This window comes from Pleurodeles waltl, chromosome 3_1, assembly GCF_031143425.1.
Source record: "Pleurodeles waltl isolate 20211129_DDA chromosome 3_1, aPleWal1.hap1.20221129, whole genome shotgun sequence".
NCBI lineage: Eukaryota > Metazoa > Chordata > Amphibia > Caudata > Salamandridae > Pleurodeles > Pleurodeles waltl.
In genome coordinates, this window is record NC_090440.1 from 569,135,842 (window position 1) to 569,160,778 (window position 24,937).

Consider the following 24,937-nt stretch of genomic DNA (forward strand, 5'->3'; position numbering starts at 1 on the left):
AAGATAAACGATAATCCTTTGGACTACCAACTGATTTTGTTATGAAAAATGTAATTAATTAGTATTAGTTAATATTTGTCATAATAAAATGATAATTCTTATATTTGCCTTTGGATGGGTAAACCACCATCCCATTTTTTAAAACAATTTAACAATTATAACCCTTACATTATAACCCATAAATTACCTACCTATACTGACACACACTCATGCACACAGACACACATATATAATATAATAATATATAGCCAGTTCCCCATATATATATATATATATATATAAATAAATATATATATAAAACTTGTGCACATTAAATAAGATGTCCATTGCCATGTGTGGTGTGGAGTTGAGCGCAAGGCCTTGCCTCTGTTGATGCCCTGCGCCGAAAACCTTTGGATGCCCCCCACGTTGTGAACAGCTCACTATGTCAAAAAATAGAAAGGATGCCATTTTAAGTAAGGCAGACCTTTTGGCTTTGTCAAAGGGTCAGCAGGCCTATCAACTTTTTCAGTGGTCAGCTTATCAATATCTATTGCATTTGTCAAAAAATCACCAATAACTGTGATCAAATGTATATTTCATAAATTCACACATTTCAATGTTTGATAATTGTGATTGTCGTAAAATATTTTCAATAAAACATTATTAACAAACAAAAAATTAAAATTTTCTTTGAGTTTTTTCTAAACATTTTTTAGGCTCCAAAGCGCAGCCATAGAACCAGCCACAAGAGGTCTCTGTACTCCATCTGAAGAACATACAGCTCCAGTTCAAGTGCTTTAGAAATCGTGGTAATCTTTCCTGGTGTCATAGATTCATTGACCCATGAGACATACTGGCCTGTATTTATACTTTTTTAGAGCCGCATTTGCGCCGCTTTTTGATGCAAAAACGGCGCAAACGTACAAAATACAACTGGGCCATATTTATACTTTTTGACGCAAAGCTGCGCTAACGCAGTTTTGCGTCAAAAAAATTAGCGCCGGCTAACGCCATTTCAAAGCGCTGTGCGGACGTCAAATTTATACTTTGACGCACGGCGGCGCAACCAACAGGTGGGAGTCATTATTTCATGACGCACACAGCGGCGTCACGTCGTAAAGGTAACCAACGTTAACGCGACGCAAATCACTGTGGGTCGATTTACGACAGCGCAACCCGGAAAGCGTTTTTTTTTGACACAATTGCATCAAATTGACCCGCAAAAACTGCCCTTTCAGCAGAGGAGAGCCAAAATGGATCCCAGATGCCACTACAGACCCTAGGAGGATGATAGCAGACCAGGAACCAGCCAGGAGGACCCATACCGGAACCAGGACATTTTCAGAAAAAAAAGAAAGTGTTGCTTCAGTGCAGAGGAGCAGGAAATCCTGGTGAAAGAGGTGACGGAACACCAGCACCAATTGTTCATCACCTCTAAATTGCCACTCAGTAGGAAAGAGGCCATATGGAAACAATTTGTGGACAAGATCAACAGTGTGGCTGAAGAACGCCGGACAGTCACTGAGTGTAAGAAACGCTGGCATGACTGCAAACGTAGGACAAAAGAAAAAATGGCCAGGAACAGGAAGGCAGCAATGCAGACTGGAGGGGGGAGTCCAGCACACCAGGAGGCCCTGGACCACATGGAGGAGATGGTCGCAGCCGTCATCCCTGAGGAGATCGTCACAGGGATTCAAGGACAGGACAGCGCAGACTACCACGACACAACGCACATGCAGGGTAAGTCGCATGGGGAATTAAATTGCAATAATGGGGACTGTAAGCAGGGGGGGGGAATACCTACTACACAATGCATGTAAGTCAGCACATATATGAAGTGGCATGGGTAAAGGGGCACGGCAGGGGGGCATGCCCAGCACAGACTGAATCTGGGGCACAACTAAATACAGCACCAACAACAGTCCCATGGGGCCATCCTGTAAGTACAACAATAGAGCCAAGGGAAAGCAGCGACAGGTGGGAAGGCCACTACGTCAAACTCACATCCAGGCACTTGTCTTGCAAAATCTATCCTACATCAACTAGGTCCCTATCAGTAATGCAGTAGCCAAAACAACAACTGCAATGTAACTGCCACAACAGTTGACAATAACACCTCTCATCTCTGTGCAACTATAGTACCAAATGGCAGGAACCTCCCCATGGAACATACATACCTAAATTAGGGGGTGAGGATGACATCTGCAACTATTCATAGAAATAAGACAAAGGCACCAGTACACTCAAATGCCGAATGCCCATACTTGACACATACATAAGCCAAAGTAAACAGCAATAGGAGCCACACAGCACTAAGGACACACACATGCTGCATACGTCAGGGTCTCTCACGTGCCTGGCTAACAAGGCAACATCACTAATGTCATACTGCTCAGACAACAACATTGAGGAGGGGACACAGGCAACTGGTCACTGAAACACACCTGCACAGTCTGACAACCAAATAGAACCTTCATACGATAAACAGGCCAATCCAATTAAACACACATGACCCAACATCATCTTCAAACATCAACAATGTTTACATCCATACCACATCCTAACATTGACATGCATAGGGTATGCCACGTCACATGTACATTTCGGGCAATGTGAATAAAAAGTGTTTGGGGCAGGTCCTGAGAGGCAAGTGTGCTGCCAGGGCATTCACAACACCCACAGTCAGTCAAAGTGTAGTGTCGTAAGTGTAACGTATACTTTGCGCATTAGCTTCAGGCTTTAGGCCTTTGTGCACCTTGCCCTGAATGTACTTAGATGCATTTGCTCACATCTAAGAGCCTCAGAGCACTTTGCACTAAATTCTTTTTATTAGCCTTCCTATCAGTTAATTTAGCAAATAGCCAGTCCTACGGTGTTGTTTATTCGTCAAATCACACTGTTTTGCCTACTTCAGCACTGGAGTTTGCCAGAACATATTCACTCTGTGCCCCAGTCAAGGATACAGTCTGGTACATTGCCGATAGACGTGGTAGGGGTTAAGATTTGGCATTCCTGCGTAGGGACACTTTGTCATCACGATGACATATTACTTATAAAATCACTTCCTTGTCCCAAGACATGCAAGAGGGAGTTTCCAAACAGAGAACCACAACTAGACGCTGCCTGCCTTGCTGCAGATGCAGAACCAGATCACAGGCCATTGCTCTTATATGAGGGATGATGTCTCCCCAGTGATTCAGACATGCAAGCTCAAAGCTTAACATGCTGTGCTATAAATAGAACAAGCAGAGGGATAGTAGAAACAGTTAGGCACCATGATAGCTTTGTACTAATGTTTCACTCTCCTGCTGACTATTTCAATTCTAACAGTTTGTATTGTTTGGGTTATTGTGGCTCACACCTAAATATCTACAAGTCAGTTGTACAATGAAATCAACATATAAAACAAATACTGTCTTTGTCATTTGTGTATGAGAACATACTGGAAAAGAGAGAATTGTGTAGGATCTGAGTGACCACGACTTCCCTGAGAAGTTCCAAAGATGTCATGCGCTCGGATGTCTAATCATTCCTTTGCTGTGGGAGACCAGAGGAACTGCTAGTTAGCCAGAGCAAAAAGAAAGAATCAGGGTGACAGAGTTAATTACAAGTGTGTCAGACTTAGTCCCCCACACCATTAGCTATCCTGCTGCCTAGAAAGCCAGTAATCTTATGTAGGATAATGAGAGCCCACCCAACAAAATGTCCCTCCATAAGAATAGTTAAACACGGAGGGAGGAGTAGGACAAAAACATGCCTATGCCTAATCTTTGACAAAGCAACACCTAGAGGCGAATAGGCAGACAAGTCTGATAGCTCTATATCATACATGTGACACACAGGTGGGCCATAGGCCTACAACAATGCCCATATGAAAGACAGCAGATACCAAGACAAAAACAGAGCACAAAGTTAAGGCATCCAAAGGCTTGTATCTTAGTGCAAAATTGTCACAACACAGACACACTAATTGTACCCTGTTTCATTGCAGAGGAACATGGATCTCCTGCCGATATGCCTGTCCCTGATTTCCCTGATGACATGGATGACGAGCCCATGAACATTCCACAGGAGACCATCCAAATGGTCCTTGAAAGCCTCCAAACCCCACCTTCAGTCACAAGGAGGAGCACAGAAGAAGCAGCCACCACAGTAGAACCACCCGCCACCCCAATTGTAAGACCTGCCAGCTCCAACACAGCTGAGGACTCTGACGACACTGGCACCAGCTTCGAAAGAACCGTCGTTGGGGTACAGCGGGAGCTGGCCAAGGAGGTTCGGGTGGGGATGCAAACTATGGCAGCCAGCCTTGAGGGGGTGCGTTCGTGCATGATGTCTTCTGCTGATCAGGCAGCTGCTATGCAAGCCCGAACATCTATCTTGCAGGAACTTGCCAAAACACAGAAGGAAATCTGCACAGCTGTCATCCAGTTGACACAACACCTACAACTGCAATCCAATCAACGTGTGCACGAATGCAACATAGAACCCCTCAGGGCCGACCTGGCTGCCTACCATCGTGATGTGGCTGCCATTCTCAAAAACCAGCAGGCCCTCCTTGCTGCAGTACTGCCCTTCATAACTCCACAGGGAGCAGCCCCCGGGATGTCTGCCTCCATGTCTTCTAACACTGAGGTGTGTGTTGCCCCTTCACAGCCAACAACAACAAGGACAAACCAGGCAACACACACATCAGAAGAAGAAGACATGGAACAGATAACATTCTCACGGAAGAGTACCCGGAAGCACTAGTCCCTGCACCATGGCCTACTTTGACCAAGGTCCTACGTTTTGTCAAATGCCAGTCTCACTACAACTACACTCAATGACTGTTCTGCAATCCACTGTATGACTTGTCCCCATTGCCAGTGAATGTCTCTCTCCTACTATTTGCCAATTCCTGTCCCTCTGCACTGTCTGTGACATCACCCCAGCATGTCAGGAGCATCATCCACACCCCTTCTGTAGGATCACCATGTAAGAATGCACCAGAACGGACCCAGCAAACATGGTGAATGGACATTTTGCACTACAGCACCTATAAATAAATAGCACTTGCACACCTATTATGTCTCTGTGTTATTTCACACTTCAACTGTGCAGTACATAACTCCAAAGTGCCTGTGTGGCAACCATGTAGATTGTCAATACTACTGTCCTGATATCATGTATTCTGAAACATCTGTGCAGTGGCCAGGATTGCATCATAGCCGTATCATACTGAGGAAAATAACTGATGAAGGGACTAAGCACACACAATCATGCTGTGTTGGACAGAATGTTGCACCATCTATAGCTATTCTAAACAACTAATGGTGGCTGAGAAATGTAGGCACCATGCAATACTAAAATAAGAAATTATGCCGCAAAATGTAATGAAACATTAACAAATTACACTGCATCAATCACCCTTTTGGAGTATACTTCCATGAAGGAAAGTCATGCAGAATTAGTACACACATGATGTAGGTCAGCAATGAAAGCAACAAGACAAGAGTGTGAACAACTCCTCATCTACAAAGATCTCCCTGAACTTCACACTGCAGTCCGACCTATCAATTTACCCACAATAACAAGTCTGGAAGCACTCTTTGTGAAGTAGGATACATACAAACACAGAACCTTGGGGATCAATGCAAACTACCAATGGTGGTTCTCTCAAATGGTGGATACTTACCAAGTTAGCACACGGGTAGCTGGCATGTGAAACCTCAATTTCCTGGGGATGGCGAGATTAGGACACAAATGTCATACTAAAACATTCAGCTACACTGATGTCAAGGAAATGATAAAGTAGCACCTAACGCATCATGTAAAGGGTTAACTATATATTTATTTCTCTTGAGTAACACAAGAGGCAACTAAGGGAAAGGTAAACCTACACTAATCTAACCTGACTACTACTAACCCACAACTGTCCCTAACTAACCTAAGCTAAACTTACTCTACACATGTAACGAAACGATCTAAACATCAACCCCCCACCCACCATTATGAGACAGGACACATGCAGGACAACACTTACTAACCTACACACATACTATACTATCCTAAATAAACATATATTTTTTTGTAATTTTTTGTATATTTTTTATAATTTTTTTTTTTTTTTTTTTTTTTAAACAGGAATCCCAACATTGCCCATCACCCACCCACCCACACAAAAAATAAAGATAGAAAGAATAAGGACCCCCCACCCTCTTCCCTAACACTAACTAAGCTAATTACCTATACTTACCTAATACTAATCCCCAAAACCAAACTAACAGTAGAAAATAGGAAAGAGGAGAGAGGGGAGGGGTAAAAGTTCAACAGGGCAAAAGTCCTACAGGTTCGCCCTCCGTAGGGTCCGCCTGATGGAGCTGACCCTTTTTTTAATATAGGCCACATCCTGGCTCAGGTTGTCCACCTTATTGACAAGCTTGTCCAATTTCCTACTTAATGCCAGGAAGGCGGCTGGGTCCACAGGAGGGGCTGAAGTTGTTTGTGTGCCGGCCGAGGTTGAGGTTGTGCCAGGAGTTGGTTGGCCACTGGACTGTCCTGGTATTACAACACGGCTGGGTCCAGGTCTGGAGGAAGAGCCAGGGTCTATCGTTCCCGACGTTGCTGGGGCCACTTGGTGAGACCTGGTGGATGTGGTGTTGGTGGCTGTTGTTGGCAATGTAGGCGGAGCCTGTGGTGTGGCCCACCACGCCCCGGAGGCCCGATCCGAATGATATTTGCGGGCCTTCCTCCGGTACCCACACTGCACCTGCAGGATGTGCCTGTATCTCATGGCACGCCTCTCAAAATGGTGTCGATCTGCGGCACTCATGTTTGCAGCTGTGAAGAGAAATGGCAAATATTTACCTTTGGAATTGCATTGGGTGGAATAGCATAATGGGTTATTTGTACATTACTAGAAATGTATTGTTTGCAGCAATTGTCACAACATAGTTCCCTGAAAGGCTCAGAGGAAGTACATGTGAAGCCTGCATACATAAGGGCATATCACACCTAGCATATCCATGTCTCTACATGATGGATGACATCACCCTAAACTACTCATCTAAAGTATACCTAAGGCATCTGACATTATGGCTGCACCTCTTCCGCATACTGACTTCACTACATATGTCACTCTATGTGATAACTATCACAATCCTTACTCAATGCCATTTGTAATTTGTTGTGTGCTAATATTGAACCCATGGGCCATAACCGAATGTGTACACTAGGGGCCAGATGTAGGAAGATGGAAAATTGCGACTTGCCATTTGCTATGCAGAACGGTGTTTCCGACACTGTCTGCGAGTTGCTATGGGGTCGCTAAGACCGACCTCATTAACATCAATGAGGTGGGTCCCAAGTTGCGCCCCCTTAGCGACTATGGGCACTCACGGGGATGGAGGCCTGCTGGGAACAGCAGACCTCCATGGCCGTGACTGCTTTTAAATGAACCTGGTAATGTTTTGCCAAGTGTAGGCCGTTTACCTGAAAGGAAAACGAGCTGCACTTAGAGAAAAAAAAAAAGAAGTCTTCAATCTTGGATTATTTCAGGGCAGGTAGTGGTCCCTTGGACCACTGGCTGTTTTGTAAAACAAATTTCGGTCCACTCACAAAGGGGAAGGGTTCCTATGGGGACCCCTTCCAGTTAGCAAGTGGGTTACCATCCACTTCAAGTGGATGGTAACTGCGACTCCCTTTGCGACCACGTACTCGGTTGCAAATGGAATTGCATACCACTGCGAGTCGCAAATAGGACGGGAAAACCCCTTCCTATTTGCGAGTTGGAAATGCATTTTGCAAGTATGTTCAGAATCACAAAATACATTTCTGCATAGCAAACAGACGTTTGCAACTCACAAAGAGCAATTTATGCCATTTGCAACTTGTAAACAGTTTGCTACATCTGGCCCTAGGTTCTAAATCAAGTCGCAAAAGGTCACAAGTACGTGTAACATACTGGTTGCTACAGTCCTAGGTACCCTGTTTCACATTAACATGGCAGTCTTTGAGGGTGGTGTGGGAAGAACAACCAACAATCCCATGTTCAATGCACACCCAGGAGTGTATCGAAAGTTCAACAAGTATGTGCCTTCACACACAACACCTATGAAGGGCTAGCAACACGTTGGAGTCAGCCAAACATTGTCACATCCAAGGTCCACACATGTCAAAATGCTATGACTTTGGCCAACATCACATACTATCAGTGAGGCATGTTTTACAACACACACAGAGGAGCAAGAACACCCATCATCATGGGTCGACAGAACATCTAGGCCATTGCACTCAAGTCACACACACTTCTAGTTCACCTTGTGGAAGTACATGCCCCCGGAAGATCCAACCTACAGTGTACACAGTCCATCCTCAACTAGGAAGATGCACATTTCATCAAAGCCATTTGCCAAAGCTGTATGGGAGAATGTCAGTCTGATATGCAGACTCAGTTCATGCCAAGTCCTCGAGCAAGTCTTACATTAACCAGTGTATTCCAAATGACTCATCCCATTCCCCATTGCGGCCCAACTGGAATGACCTACAGCCCCTAAATCTGAGAGATGGCTAAGTATTGGTTTACAGAAACAGAAGTGCTATTTGATATCCCACTAAAGCAACAATGCCAATGAACGGCCAGCGCATCAAATCATGAATTCTGTTGAACACACACTAGCAAGCAATTAAAATAGCACTCAGGCCACACTCACTGTAGGTATCGGGGTCCTCAAAATGTGCCACCTCTCCCACGGTGTACGGTGCTGGTCCACCTGTAAAGCATGAAAGGAAGAATATACTCAGACTCGGTGCACTGACAAATAATTGCAGTTACTATGACACTGTGTGAATATGACATGGTAATGATACACGTTCCCACATGCTCATACTGCATGGATGAATTTTTATCCAACATTAACATTGGATGAGTATCCTGCTACAGTTACACACCCTACTACACACATGCAGTGGCCAGGACAGTCAGGTGTTGTCAAAGATACCCCTCCATTAGTATGCCCAAACAATAATGTCTTCCATACATCTCAGCATGTGCATCCCAGAGATACATCCAAAAGCTGGTTACTTGAGGACTGCATGACCCCTCACAATCAAACAGGCTAGGTGGACATGTTCAACACACAGCAACCAGACACACATGTGACATATGTGTGGACAACATATCTGACTTCATGTGACGTGAAGGCAACACACATTTATAGCATCATCATGGCTTTCAAATTTTCTGTCTAGCTATGGCGTCAACATATGTAGGTATGTTGTTTCTACATGACTTACTCACTGGCCAATATGACCTGTAGAGTCCAAATAGAGGCATTAACGTGTCGCTTGTCTGACACAAATGCAACACTACATTACATACAGCTACAGGCATCTGGTATGTGTTGAAAACATGAGCCATCTGACTGCTAGCATTGGTCTTCCTACACAATGTGCAACAAATACAAATTAGGGCACAAATTAATACTTTTGTAGCGCAGCATTTGCATAATTTTTTGACGCAGAGACGGCGCAAACTAGCAAAATACAATTCTATTTCGTAAGTAGGCGCCGTTTTTGTGTGAAAATGTGGTGCAAAATCGGGGATAGAAATGTATAAATATGGGCCTAGGTTTCCCTAGCATTACACACAGTCAGCTACTTATCTAGCAGATTGGGTAACAATCATCACATGTCCCCACACAGCTTTCAATTATTCACATGTAATTGATTTGTACTCACCAACATGGCCACCAATCCTGATTCCCAGGTGGTCCACCAGGTCCTGTTCCCTGGATATCAGATCTGCCCAGCGGTGCTTTAATTGATGGTCATTCCGCATGCTCCCATACACCCGGACCAGGTGATGGCGCACCTTCCCCCACCGGACTTTCCGTGCCTCCGTGTGATACCCCTGTATCACACGGCCCCCAGCCTCCAGCATGAGTGGGAGGAAATGGCAAACTAGCCAAATGAATCCCCCCAATTCATCCTCACCCATCCTGGAAAGGCGAGGCCTACCTGACATATTAATAGAATAAAATTAGCAAAATTAAATAAACAAGTAAAAGTGTCAAATGGGGAAAGGTAGAGTAGTGAAGGAAAAAGAAAAATCAGAAAAATAGCCCAACTAACCCCAAAGTTATACTACCCAGAACAAACTCCCACAGACAATACAAACAAAAACAAGATTGGACAAAACTAGACTAAACAGACTGAGACAATATTAGGCAACAAGACTAGGATCACAAAAAGACAAAATACAAGGTACACAGGACACAAAAGCAGTTAAACACAGGACAACACCTTTCACACAACCACACAGTCTAGATAAATCTGAGACTGCAAAGTGAAAGTGAAAGTTAACTCCCAGTACAGATTTAGTGAACAGGAAATCCTATTACATCACTTCCTGCATAAAATGGCCGCCCTTTTTATTTTCCCGTTATGCGTCATATTTTCACACATACACAATGTGCGTAATTTTTTTTGACGCATAACATTGCACAGAATGCAGAGTCCAAAAATATGATATGAATATTAATAAATTAATAAGGTACATGACATGTCCAACATATTGTCCATGTTGCGTCAAAATTACAACGCATACAGCATGGGCGTCATATTTTTTCCACGTACAGGAGAGCACAGAATGCAGAGTCAAAAAATATGATATGAATATTAATAAATTAATAAGGTACATGACATGTCCAACATATTGTCCATGTTGCGTCAAAATTACCACGCATACAGCATGGGCGTCATATTTTTTCCACGTACAGGAGAGCACAGAATGCAGAGTCAAAAAATATGATATGAATATTAATAAATTAATAAGGTACATGACATGTCCAACATATTGTCCATGTTGCGTCAAAATTACCACGCATACAGCATGGGTGTCATATTTTTTCCACGTACAGGAGAGCACAGAATGCAGAGTCAAAAAATATGATATGAATATTAATAAATTAAGGTACATGACATGTCCAACATATTGTCCATGTTGCGTCAAAATTACCACGCATACAGCATGGGCGTCATATTTTTTCCACGTACAGGAGTGCACAGAATGCAGAGTCAAAAAATATGATATGAATATTAATAAATTAATAAGGTAAATGACATGTCCAACATATTGTCCATGTTGCGTCAAAATTACCACGCATACAGCATGGGCGTCATATTTTTGCCACGTACAGGAGTGCACAGAATGCAGAGTCAAAAAATGTGAAATGTAAATTATAATTTCATGGCTAAATATGAGAAACATTTATGAAAATTTACATTTGACTCTGCATTCTGTGCACTCCTGTACGTGAAAAAATTAGGACGCCCATGCTGTATGCGTGGAAATTTGAGCAATTTTAAAATTATGTCTTCATTTTTTAAACTTGGGGAAGGAGATTTGTCATGGCCAAACGGTGCTATGTGATACACATTTGTGGTTAGCTATGACACATGTCCGTTATTGTATGTATAGAAGGCATTCACACTGTAATATTTATGATACGTTAAATAATGTATTAACCATATTTGTACACATATTTTGGGTAATTGCTGATGGCTATTTTGAAATGATGGATGGGATACCATGATGTATTCATTCTCAAAAATGTGTCTACAATTATGATGGTGATGCTTTTATCTATAGTCCGAACAGGGAGTGCAATAGTCACTTACAGTTTTTATGGGGCTAACCATGTCCTATTATGAATTTGAGTTTCTGATTTTTGTTTTACTTTTGACATGTAGCCCACACATGTGCCTTATGCATGTGTTTAGTTCACAAGTACAAGATTCTTGTATATTTGGGGGGCGGTAGAGGTGGACTTAGGCCCCCAGCACCCTAGGGTTTGCCCATCCAGATTTGCTAATTTATCCATGGCTTTTATTTATTCTGTTATGCAAAACCTGCAGCAGCAGGCTAATGTAAGGCCATATGGTATGAATCACTGTTAACCATTCATTCATCTCATTAGCCCATTTGACGTTTGCACAATTGATGATTTGGAGCAATCTGGCATACCATTTTCCAATGACTATGTTTGCAAAATCTCAGCGTTCCTCATGTGCTGATGACAAATATTTTGTTGATGTCTGTGGCCCTTTCTGCTTAACCTGGTTTAGTGGCATGTTACATTCTTCCTGCTAGGTTCAAACTGGGACACTACTGTGATGGGCTGCTTTCAAATATTTGGTTGATTGGATGACATATGTGTATATGTGTGTGGGAATGTGGATCCACTATCACCTGTCTGGGTGTATGTTGTCACTGTAACTTCAAGGTCTCCTCATGAGTTAGTGGCAGCTAATGTTGTTCCAATTGGGTATTGCTCATATCAAACACTTGAGAGAAGCCATTGAGGACATGGTCACGTACACATGGATGGTCCCACCCTGTCTCTGAGCACGTGTGATGAGACTTTCAAATGATCTACATTTTTGGGCTGGGTGAGAGACTGTCTCAGGTGTCTGGACAGGCATGTGTCATTGCCACATTTGTACTCCTGTTGGCCTCTGTGGATGGTAATGTATCATGTAACATCCTACCCTCTGTGCATACATTTGTGATGTTTTTTTTTGGTGTGATGATTGTTATAGCATTCTTGCTCAATGAGACGACATTCTTCTTCAGCAATTTCAAACTAAAGGTGGTCAGAAATGCATAGGCCAAAGCATGATGTGGTGTTTTTTATCTGTGTTTATTTACAATTGTGCAATAAGTGTTGTTATAAGAAATTATGAAAAAATATTATTGACAAGCTGTTGGCACCTACACACTCCTGCTGCCGTGTTAGGTTGTTCCCCCTCCTGTTGCAGGCCAGCATCCTCCTCTTCGGCCGCAACTGCCACAACCACTATTGCTGCTTTGGGGGCCAAGGAGAACTCTTGCCGGTCGGCTCACGCACGGAGCGCGGAGCACGGCGTTGTCGCGGCCTTTGGGGGTCAGAGGATCTCTGTGCGCCCCGGCTGTAGGTTGGCATTCCGGCAGGACCAGGCGTAACCTGGGCGCTGGAGGAGCCGGGAAGCCAGAAGCCAGAGTCAAAGGGAGCCAAAGGGAGCCAAAGGGAGCCAAAGGGAGCCAGAAGGAGAAGGAGAAGGAGCCATCCCCTGTGGACCCCTGTGACCTCCTGCAGCCCCTCCTGGAAAAGACGCTGAGCGGAAGAGCAGACCGGGTGAGGACTGACCGGGACTGTCCGGGACCGGGTAAGCAGACTTTGTGGGGGGGAGGGAGTCCATCCTGGCCGTTGAACCCCTCTCCTGCCTCCCTCCCCGGCTCCTGCCCCTGCCCTCAGCTCCGGCATCGGTACCCAACCGCGCCACGTCGCCTCACCCGCCTCACCCAGCCTCACCCAGCCTCACCCAGCCGCAGCCACAGCAACAGCTCTAGCCATAGCCCTAGTTGGCCCTAGCTGGCCTTTGGCCTTGGACTTGGACTTGTCGTTGATGTTGGTGGTCTCTTCTAAAGACCAAGCAAGGAAGGAACCCAGTAAGGAACCAAGGAGCCAAGGGGAGGGGTACGTGGGAGTGGCGAACGGTAACCAGAGGATGGTTGGGACAAGAGGAAAAACAAAGAAGGCTAGGGAGGCCAACAAGGCGCTCACTCACCTAGCGGATTCCCAAAGATCAGAGCAGGAGCTCAAAAGTTTACAAAGCCTTGGGTTAGACCAGGATCAGGACCAGGACCCCAGAACCATCCAGCAATCCCAGGGGGGATTCGCAAACCTAGGTGAGGACACAGCAGACACAGCAGACACAGCAGAGAGTGTCCAATTCGGGTCTCCCACCAACAAAAGCGATTCCAAGCCAGGAGAAGAGTCAGGCGGGACATTAGATGTGGTGACACTGCCTTGCTTGCCAGCCCATACTGACTCTGACGATATAGGGGGTGCCCTACCGAATGCAGGCGAAACTGTGGGGGGCCTTCTAATTCCTCTGTGCAGGGGACATAAGTATACACCGACGCACCCGGGCCCGGGTGGATCTACGGGAGCAAGGAAAACTAGACCAAAAACAAACACTATCACTAACTATTACAACCAAGTGAACCTGACCTCAGAACAGCCGCAAACGCAAAGTCCTAAAGCCACTGGCCTCCGATCACAGCCATCGGGGGGAGTGGGTGGCTACAACATGGGGGGGGGTGAACTGGAGCTACCAGCGACCGGGCTCCAGGATACTCGCCCACTTCAGCAGCAACAGCAACCGTTTGGTTTATCGCAATTATTCTGCCCAATGAGTAATCCTCTTGGGGATGGTGAAGTGGAGTTAAATAACCCCCCAAAGTGGAGCAACTTTTCGGGAGAGCAAAGAAAAGGTAACGATTCACCTTATCCTGACCCCCAAACGGGACTATTGAACTCCGGGAATTTTTCACTAACATCCTCTCCACAATGTGCCCAAGCAGAATTCACAGCGCTCCAAAATGTAATGGGTCCAGAAACAGACTGCTCACCATCTAAACAGACCCATAAAACCCCAGCGCCACAGCTTCACTGCGGAAGACAAATTGTTAAAACTAATTTAATGCTGGGCAGACTCAACAGTAGTTCTTTCAGTCTGGAGCTGTCCTCACTCGACAACTCCGTTATTGGCAACACAGACCCTCAACTAAACAGCATAACATCAGAAGACCTAAACTTCCTGGAAGGTAGTATAATCATAGGCCACAGAGGAAAGGAAGGTAAAAATTCAGAAGGTCAGATAACCAACGAACAAAGTGGAAACAGAGATGACCTCTCACTAGACCAACCAATTCTTAGTATCATGAAAGTTATATGTGCAACACTGGGCTCAATCGCAGCAACGATCATGGCCCAGTCTCAAAAATTTTATGATCAACTTGAACTGACCAAACAACTTACATCCTCAATACAGTCTATAGATTACAGGATGGCCCTAGTAGAGGGCGTAATTAGGGAAAACCTGTTGCATCAAGCAGTGGCCGATAAAATGGACAAGTTGGATGGACAAGTTTGTGGACCGCTGCTGGAAAAACTATTGGAAGTCCCAAAAGTAATCAAAGACATAATCGAAGACTGCAAACACAACCTTAAAAGCACACAGGGGTGCATTCACGAGCTAGGAAAAACAGAATCTAGTTTAATTGAAGGGCCAGCAGACAAAGAAAATATAGAAAGGCACTTCGGCCCAGGAAGAGAGAACTATCCAGATGCAAAAAAACAGACACCTAAGAGGGAGAGAACAAATGGAAGTCCTGAATTTGGAAGCAAAGTCCCAAACACAGTAGAAAAAAGGCCACCGGGTAAAAGGCCTCAACTAACAGGCAGATGGAAAAACACATGGAAGAAAGCTAGAGGAAAAAAAAAAAGCACCAGCAGGAAAGGCCTTAAACATGTTACAACACATAGGCCTAATAGGAGAAATCAGGAACACAGGTGATGAGAGCGCCCAACGTCAGTATAAAGATAAAAGCATTAAGTCGGAGAGTTTTGAGAAACCCACTGATAAAGTCTTTAACTTTATAAATAAAAATCCCGGATTATTGTGCGACAAAAGTTGCACTCACCATTCCCATATAAACCGCATACCCACTGGCCCCAGGGGACACCAAGCATCTGGGCATGACTTAGACAAAGAAAGGTGGTCCGGAAAAGACCCTGGAACAAATCATGGGATAAACGAGGTAAATGATCCTCCAGCCACCGAACAACCCAAATGGAGCCCAGGAACACCCAAACCTAGCATTTGTATCGATAAGCACCTCCCAGCTACAAAAACTGAACATTTAGTTCAGGTACACTACTCAAACATAGTAGAAGACCACTACGGAAAATGCCAGCCGCCTCCGAACTCCATTAGTGAGGGGGCAGAACAAGATATTAGCAAAGGCGAAAATAGTAGGGCAGAGACCCCAGAGTATATACGAAACGAGCAAAGTATAAGAACAACCATGTGCGTGGACAACACAACAGCTCCAGTTCCCGCACCCCGGACAAAGGCAAAATATTGTTCTCAGGGCAGCCCTGGAAATTATAATCTCAGCAACCAGCCTGGGTGGATCACTGATTCGCTTGCACCATCGCGCCCAGCTCTGGACCTGGAAACCAATGAAATCAAAGGAAAAAGGGACAATTGGCCTCCAAAAAGGGAACCCTACGAAGAACAAAGGAACAAAGAAGTGAAACTGGGGAGGGAAAAAGGCCAGGTAAATCGAACACCTACTAGTCGTGCAGCTACCACTCAAGACAGACAAAATGAGAACACCCAACTCCAAGAAAGACTGTCGCAGGAAGGTGGCGGGCACACTGTGATCCGGTCTGAAACAACGAAAAAGCCCGAAGCCACGATCTTGTTCATGCCTGAGTACTCCTCAAGAGGAAGTCACGACATCCTGAACAGGTCCAACATCTTATGTCTTGTCAACTCCCTGCCAGCCTTACAGAATGTAACAACTAAAGATCTCCTTTCAGTAAGATTCATACCAAAAAAAGAATTAGAGAACGGGGAATCAACAGAAACAGTCTGGGCCTCACCTTGGATAGCAGAACAGATCTTAAAATGTTCAAACACGATGAAGACCTGGGGAATATCCATTGCTACTCCGCAAATAGAACCATATCCAACAATACTTCTTGAAAAAGCTACAGACCGAAACATGATGCGTAGGCAAGAGGCAAAAGGCAATTCTGGCTCGATACTTCAGGGAGCAATCAGCTCCAAACAACAACTCCCTGAACGAACAAACTTGAGTAATATGAGGTTCCGCCTGGTAGCTAATTCCCCTAGAAACAGTAGGGGTAATCCCCCACAGTTACAGAATTGCAAAGAGCAATCATTTAAAAGCTCGTAGCAAAAAATGGATAACTCGAACATAACAAATAAAATCAGTCCCATATTAAAAATTCTAAGCTGGAACATAGCAGGTTTAAAAAACAAAATGGAAGATAAAGACTGGGTTGAATTTATTAAAAAACCAGACATCAGCTGCTTCCAAGAAACTTGGTCTACTCATGCTATTGACCTAGACGGGTTCGTCACCTTCCACTCACCTGCAATCAAGCAAAAAAAAGGAAGACCCTCGGGAGGTCTGAGTATTTGGATTAGAACTTCATTACTGAGGAACTCCGTAGTAACTCACACCGTACAAAGCAAGGGAATCCAGACGCTCGCAGTCAAATACGAGGAATGGTCACTCGAAATAGTAAATGTGTACTTCCCACCTATCAGCCGGGCTCAAGTTATGCCAGGGGTGCGGCTCCTTAAAGAACATATCCTAAACAAAAGAACCATGGATCGGAGGAACCCAGTACCAGGCCACACGAACAATCGCTCTCTCCAACCTTGTAAAACCTTTTTATTGATATGTGGTGACTTCAACACTAAACCTCATTCTATCCTCTGGGACGAACAAGTAGCAGAGGAAGATTATGCTTGGAATATCCCAACGCCTCTTATCCAACGCTGTAATGACTCCAAGAAAGGAGAATTAATCTTTGAAGCATTAATAGAAGGAGGACTTCGCACATTAAATGGGAGAACAAAGTCAGATAAAACCTTTAAATCTACCTTTCGAACTGGAAAAAGGCAAAGCATAATTGACTATATGGCAATAAACATCGAAGCCTGGCATTATGTCATCGATATGGAAATAAGGGACAGAATCGAGAGTGATCACGACCCACTGCTAATGGAGATAGTCCATCCGGACGCGAGCCCAGGGAAGGCGGAGTCTCCATTCAACGGAAATAGCCTAACAATAACTATGAGACCAAACAGGAAAAACATATTAAGGTCAAATGAGGATGAACCTTATATGAGTGTTCCCAGCCAAACCTGGTTGTCATTACTTAGCACGTTCTTAAACCCATCAGATAATGACGCTATACCCCTCCTGCATAACTTTAATAATCTGCTACTGCAAACAAAAAAGGAAAAGATCAAGCATCCTCAAATCAATCCTAAAATGATGGAGGGCTGGTTCGATGAAGAGTGTTTAAAGCTAAAAAAGACCTTATCACAAGCACTGAAGAACCGGCACTTGAATGATTCCAACGAGCAACATTTTCATGGATGTAGGCAACAGTACAAACAATTATTAAGATACAAAAGGAAGATATTTCCACATAAACTTTGGAAAACTTTACTGCAAGCAATAACGGCAGGGAACCCCAAAAAGTTTTGGGAGATAGTCAGGTGGGGATGCGAAGGCCCCCCGAAAAACCTAGAACTGAATATTAACCCTCAACTTTGGGTAAAGCACTTTACTGCCTTGTATCAGGAAGTGGCCAAGACAGAACCAGGGATGGCCACTAACCCAAACATCCTCACTCAAGGGCTGGGAGGCAGAAATCAAAGATTAAGCAAAGTATTTCCTCTTCAAAAGACCCACGCAGCATCTTCAAATTGTCTTTTTAGATCGGTAAACGGAATCCAGAATGCACTAGTCTCTAACTAATTTTCCAGCACAAATTCCACGCAAGTAGCCCACGTCATTCCACGTGCAATGAAGTTAATACCGGAATTCAGTGAAAAAGAGATTAAACAAGTCATCCTCCTTCAAAAGCCGCATAAGGCTGCAGGCCCAGATGGCATCCCTTCAGATGCTTACCGTAACCAGCTAACGTTATGGTTACCTGCTCTAGCCCGTCTATTCAACAGTGTTTGGCATTATGAGGCAATCCCTCCTTCTTGGAAGGAATCAATAATCGTTCCAATTCACAAAAAAGGGCCTCGGGACATGGTGAGCAATTATAGACCTATCTCACTGCTTGATAGTGTTGGAAAGATCTTTGCCAAATTGATTCAGTCGCGTCTAGACCAATGGCTAGAGGACGGAGATTTAATATCAACACACCAAGCTGGTTTTAGGAGAGGCCAAAGTACAACAGATCAACTTTTTAAGCTAAACATGATCTGTGCTAAATACACCACCCTTAAAAACAGTCCATTATACCTGGTCTTTGTGGATCTCCAAACAGCCTTCGACAGCGTAAATCGCCAAACATTATGGCAGCTATTGTCGGACATGGGCATACAGGGAAAAATCTTAAGGCTGTTAATTCTATTGCATACAGGAAACACTGCCAGGGTCAGATACTCTACGAGAAATGATTATACGGCCAAAATTCCAATTGAGCGAGGTGTAAAACAAGGCTGTGTTTTGGCCCCAACCTTATTCAATTGTTATATAAATAAAGTAAGTCAAGTTTTGAAGGAATTAAATCTGGACGTGCCAAAACTAGCCAATGAAAGTATACCTATCTTGCTCTTTGCTGATGACGCCGTATTACTGGCAAGAACAGAGATAGCAATGCATGGTCTACTTAGGGGCTTTGAATCTTTCTGTACCTCAAGGAGCATGGTAATCAATGAGGGGAAAACAAAGTTTATGATTCTCAACCAAAAACAGACGTTGCAATCGACTTTTAGGGTAAATAATAAGCCTCTGGCCCGAGTGGCCACCTATGATTACCTGGGCTGCAGATTAGATGAAAAACAGACATGGAAACCACAAATCTACAAAAGCAGAATTTCCTTGGCCCAACAAGCCGGAGCAGTACTCAGATTTGCCAAGGCTACAGGCAATCACTCCGTGAGCTCTGCACTGCTTGCATACAAAACAAAAGCAAGAGCCGCAGCACTTTACAGCGCAGAGATCTGGGGATTCAGAAAGATTCCATCAATACAAGTAACCGAGAACAAATTTTTACGCCAATTACTTTGTCTAGGTAATGCTACACCAATGAACGCAATAAGAATTGATCTACAGATGAGAAAGGTTGAGGACTACATCGCTCTGGCTCCAGTAAGATACTGGATCCGTATTTGGACAAAAGAGGCTCTTAAACCATTCAGAGATGTACTTAAGGATATCATGAAGCTGCAAAACCATCGGAAACTGCCCTGGTTCAAACATATCTCAACTATCCTGGCTGCTATCGGCCAGGATGACTTTTGGCTCCATCCAGAAAAAATCGGAAGGCCTAGTCTAGCTGTCATAAAAAAGGCATATTGGGAGCGAAAGACAGAGATTATGTGCGAGTCATTTAGCCCTTTATTCAAGCGGTATATTTTGTTTAACCAAGAGCTTAAACCAGCATCATTCATAGACAGTATTTATCCGGAGGAAAAAAGGGCTCTCTACTTTAAATTCCGTATGGGCACACTACCAGTGACAGCGGTGGTCAACAGATGGCAATCCGCTCCTCCGAGTAGTTTAGAATGTTGTCCATGCCTTCATGGTGGTCCGGAAACACTTTCCCACTTCCTTTTACTATGCCACTTTACGCTCAGACTCCGTAAATTGTACCTTCGCCCACTTTTCAGAACTTCCGGAGTTAGGAAGTGCAAGGAGGCGGAAGCGCTATGTATGCGTTCAGATGAGAAATACATTGTGACAAAGGTCTCAACCTATATCTTGGAAGCATGGAAATTACGTCTATCAATGCACCTACAGTTGGCACAGGCACAATAGCCTATGTTATCCCGTACCTATTTAGCTTGGGAAATCGGTGCAGGGTAGTGTAAACTGGGTTAGGCCTCGGGCTTTTATTAAATGGCTGGAAGGCAACGCAAGGCCCCAAATGACTCGTCCCATAATAAGACATTTTAAATATTAGACTCATTATGTTTTTCTAGAATAAGTTAAGCTTTTATGTAAATTATGGTCAAATCAGGTTTTACGATAATGCATGGTAAATTGGATACATTTTGGCACATGTTAAATCAAATTCAAGCATAGTTCCTTTTATTGAGATGTTTTATTTAATGTGATTTTTATTGAGTTCGAGGGATTGATATCTATTGTGTGATTATTGTTAAGGCCGGATAGGCTAATAACAATTAAATAAATAAATGGTAAAAAATAAAAATGGACTTTCAAATGATCTACATTTTTGGGCTGGGTGAGAGACTGTCTCAGGTGTCTGGATCAGGCATGTGTCATTGCCACATTTGTACTCCTGTTGGCCTCTGTGGATGGTAATGTATCATGTAACATCCTACCCTCTGTGCATACATTTGTGATGTTTTTTTTTGGTGTGATGATTGTTATAGCATTCTTGCTCAATGAGATGACATTCTTCTTCAGCAATTTCAAACTAAAGGTGGTCAGAAATGCATAGGCCAAAGCATGATGTGGTGTTTTTTATCTGTGTTTATTTACAATTGTGCAATAAGTGTTGTTATAAGAAATTATGAAAAAATATTATTGACAAGCTGTTGGCGCCTACGCACTCCTGCTGCCGTGTTAGGTTGTTCCCCCTCCTGTTGCAGGCCAGCATCCTCCTCTTCGTCATCCTCAGGCATGTCTGGGTCCGGTTCAAGGAGGGGAATGTTCCTTTTTACACAAATATTGTGCAATATGGCACAAGTGAGTATGATCTTACAGACCATCTCTGGGGAATAGAGTAGGCTACCGCCAGTTATGTCAAGGCAGCGGAACCTTGACTTTAGGATCCCAAAGGTCCACTCAACAATGCAGCGTGTCCTCTTGTGGGCGTCATTGTATGCCCGCTCTGCAGCAGTATTTGGGTTCCCAAATGGTGTCATTATCCAAGGCTGGATGCCATACCCCTGATCAGCTGAAAGAAAAACACAGAATGGGATCAATTAGATGTAGGAGGCACTGTTGTACAGATCTTTGATGGCAGTAGTTGTCTTGTGTTGTCTGTGACTCTTTTGTGTACTAATGTGACAACCTATAGTTGTTGGTGAAAACTTTTGCATGGAGTTTTTTTCCTTGGCTGAGCAAGTGTTTGTTGGCTAACCGTTTGTCAGCAGTATGTATTTGTTTTTTGAGTACAGTGTGCCCTCCCTAGCATTGTGACTTGTCATACAGGTGTCCGTGTGTCTTCACTGGGGTGAGATGATAGTTCCATGCAGAGTTGAATCATGAAAGTGTAGTTAACACGTTCATGTGAAAGTACCCAGGACATCCCATACCTTAAAACTTATGCAATGTATTAGTGTACAGGTTATTGTGACACTTACAATTTGCAAGGTGACATTTAGGCTACCACACTCATTAAGGTCTTCACATTAAGCTGTAGAGTAAATTCCAATGTGTGACAGGTTCAATGGTGACTTCTGAAACATGGCTAGTGATGTGAGTACCTCAGTGTGTTCCTGGCTAGGTGTTGCTATTGTGGTGTATGTGTTGTTTGTCCTAGAGGGTTGCTGTGCAGTGTGTATATAAGTAGGATTTTTGTACTTACCAACAAGTAGTCCATTGCCATACAGTCCATCCTGGAAGTGTTGGTTGATGGTGCTGTGACGGAAGATGAATGCGTCATGTACACTCCCAGGATATTTAGCCACAATGTTGCTGATCAATCCTTGGTGATCGACTATGGCCTGCACGTTGATTGAATGTGTGTGCTTCCTGTTGCGGTAGAGGTGTTCACTCGCAGCAGGTGGCACAAGGCGTATGTGTGTGCAGTCGATTGCACCAAGGACGTGCGGGAAGCCACTGATGGCGTAGAACCCCTGTTTAGTTTCCTGCTGCTTCTGCAGTGTGTTAGGGAAGCAGATGTGGCGGGGTGTCAGGCGAATGATGGCATCCAGTACTTTTGGCAGGAATGCAGAGAATGATGGTTGGGATATTCCACCAACCAGGGCACCAGTTGTCTGAAACGAGCCACTTGCCAGCAGGTGAAGTATGGCAAGCAGCTTTGTTTCTGTTGGGATAGTGCAGGGTGTCACTAAAGTGGGGGCCAACTGCTGTTCAATATTTCTCAGCAGCTGCTGAATGGCCTGCCAGTTCAACCGGTACCTCTGGATGATGTCCCGTTCCCTGAGGCCATGCAGGGTTGTTCTGGGGCGGAATATCCTCTCCTGCCTTCTGCGCTGCCTTTGGGGTCCCTGCTGTTGTTGTTGTAGCTGCTGTTGTTGCTGCAGGGCTCTGCGTCTACGTGCACGCTGAATGAAAATCACCTCCATGTCTCTCTGTTGCTGCTCTGTTGTTTGTTCTGTGTGTTCTGATTAAATACAGGTGTGTTTGCCCCTTTTTAACGCCTGCCCTGACCCAGGCGTTAAATTTTGACGCTATTCGTGCTTTGCGTCATTTTTTTGCGCCGCCTCCCGGCCGGGAGTCATTTTTGCCCGGAAGCATAAATACGACGCACGGCTGTATGCGTCGTTTTTTGGACGGGAACGCCTACCCTGCATGTCATTAACGCAGGGCGGGTTGCCGCATCCAGAAACTGACGCACATAGCGGAATTTGCCCTTGCGCCGGCTCGGGCGTCAGTGTTTAAATATGGGGCAACGTTTGCGCTGATTGTGCGTCAAAATTTTTGAGGCACATTCAGCGCAAACGGAGTATAAATATGCCCCAACTGTATTTTGTAAGTATGCGCCGCTTTTGCGTCCAAAATTACGCAAATGCGCGCAAAAAAGTATAAATATGGGCCTGAATGTGTCCTACTGTGTTTTTGTCAATGTTGCTGCGTCGCTGCTGCTCTCCCAAGTACATTAAGAAAATGCTTGGTTGTACCTATGGCCCTATTAGGGGTACCACTAACATCCAAAAATATTATTAAGAAGCCCTTGCAGGGCATTATAGGGCACTCCTTGGAATGAGCAGTGAATAATAAATGAGCACCTCCTGCCCTCATTTCTTATTCTTTGTATATGTTTTTAATTTATTATTTGGGTGCCCCGGCCCCCACCCTGGGCACCCACAATTTAGCCATTATTGTGTGCCATGCGGCTAGCCCCAAGTTACCCGTGGTCTCCGTCTGCTACCCAGTCAGCACCCAGTGTGGTACCTGTGGGACCTGGCTTCTTTCCTTTGCTCCCACCCTGGTAGGAGCAGCTTCTTTCACTGCTCCTGTCTGGGAGGGAGTTAAGTGGTGCTCCCTGCTCGGGAGGATGTGGGCAGGGATTAATGATTAGATTACCTGCCCGCACTGTCCGGGTCAGGGAATACCAGTGTCCCTGGGGATGAGGTCCCTGGTACACCGTAGCAGTAATCGGACCTCAGGGGTTGGGGTCACTGGATTTTAACTATGTCTCACGGGGCGTGGCCCGATGCGCCCTACTCTAAAAAAATCTTAATCGACCCAATGAGATGGGGCCTTCTCAAGGTTCACGGGGGCTGGCTATGCTGCCCCTACCCTAAATAAAAGTGAATCAGCCTCGCGATATGGGTCCCCCGGGGCCTCTAGGAGGTTCAGGGAACGACGCTGCATACTGGCTGTTTTTTGCTGCACCGATTTCAGATTAAATAATGGTTGTCTTTGCCTCGAATATATGTTTTTGTTCTTATAATGATAGACAGATCATGGTATTTCCTTTATCCTTTTCCTCTAACCTTGATAGTTATGGATCTTCAGAAGTTCAAAGGCAGCAGCAACTAGTTAACATTCCTAATATCACCAGCCTACCTGGGCAAAACGGTTATTTGACACTTCTCCATGTACACCAGGGCAACGTGATTCAGCTCATTCAAATTTAGATTTTTCTTGTATGGGACATTGAGAAAATATTTCATTAATCCCTTCAGCTGCTCAACCTTAGTGCTTGAGAACTGAGGAGTGGGCCTTAGCCCACTTGCATTTCTTCTCTCATAACTTGGATGAAGGTGGCTGTCATGGAATCCTCTGCAACATATTAAAGTGTGTGTCTGAAGTTTTGTAAGTCGGCCTTAGATAAAACAACAGTCCTCTCTCTTGCCAGGTGAACAGCGCCATATTTTTGCTATGGTACCTGGTTGATTCAGATGTACAGACTGACGTGAAAAACTAGCCTGGCAGTATATGGCATCTACAAGATTCAATGTGGGTAACCTTCAGAACAACAGAATCATTAAGCAACAGCTCATTGTTCTTGATTTCTTCCTTCAGTTCGGAAGTCTGCAGCTTGGTAGAATGATCATTTAGCACTTTCTGTATTCATGCAGAATTCATTTGAGCCAATGGCTTTTTTGAGCTCGTGTTTTTTCTATGGAAAATAGGCTTCTTGATCACCAGTGTTAGTGTGAGTGCATTAGAGAGCTTCATGTATGTCAT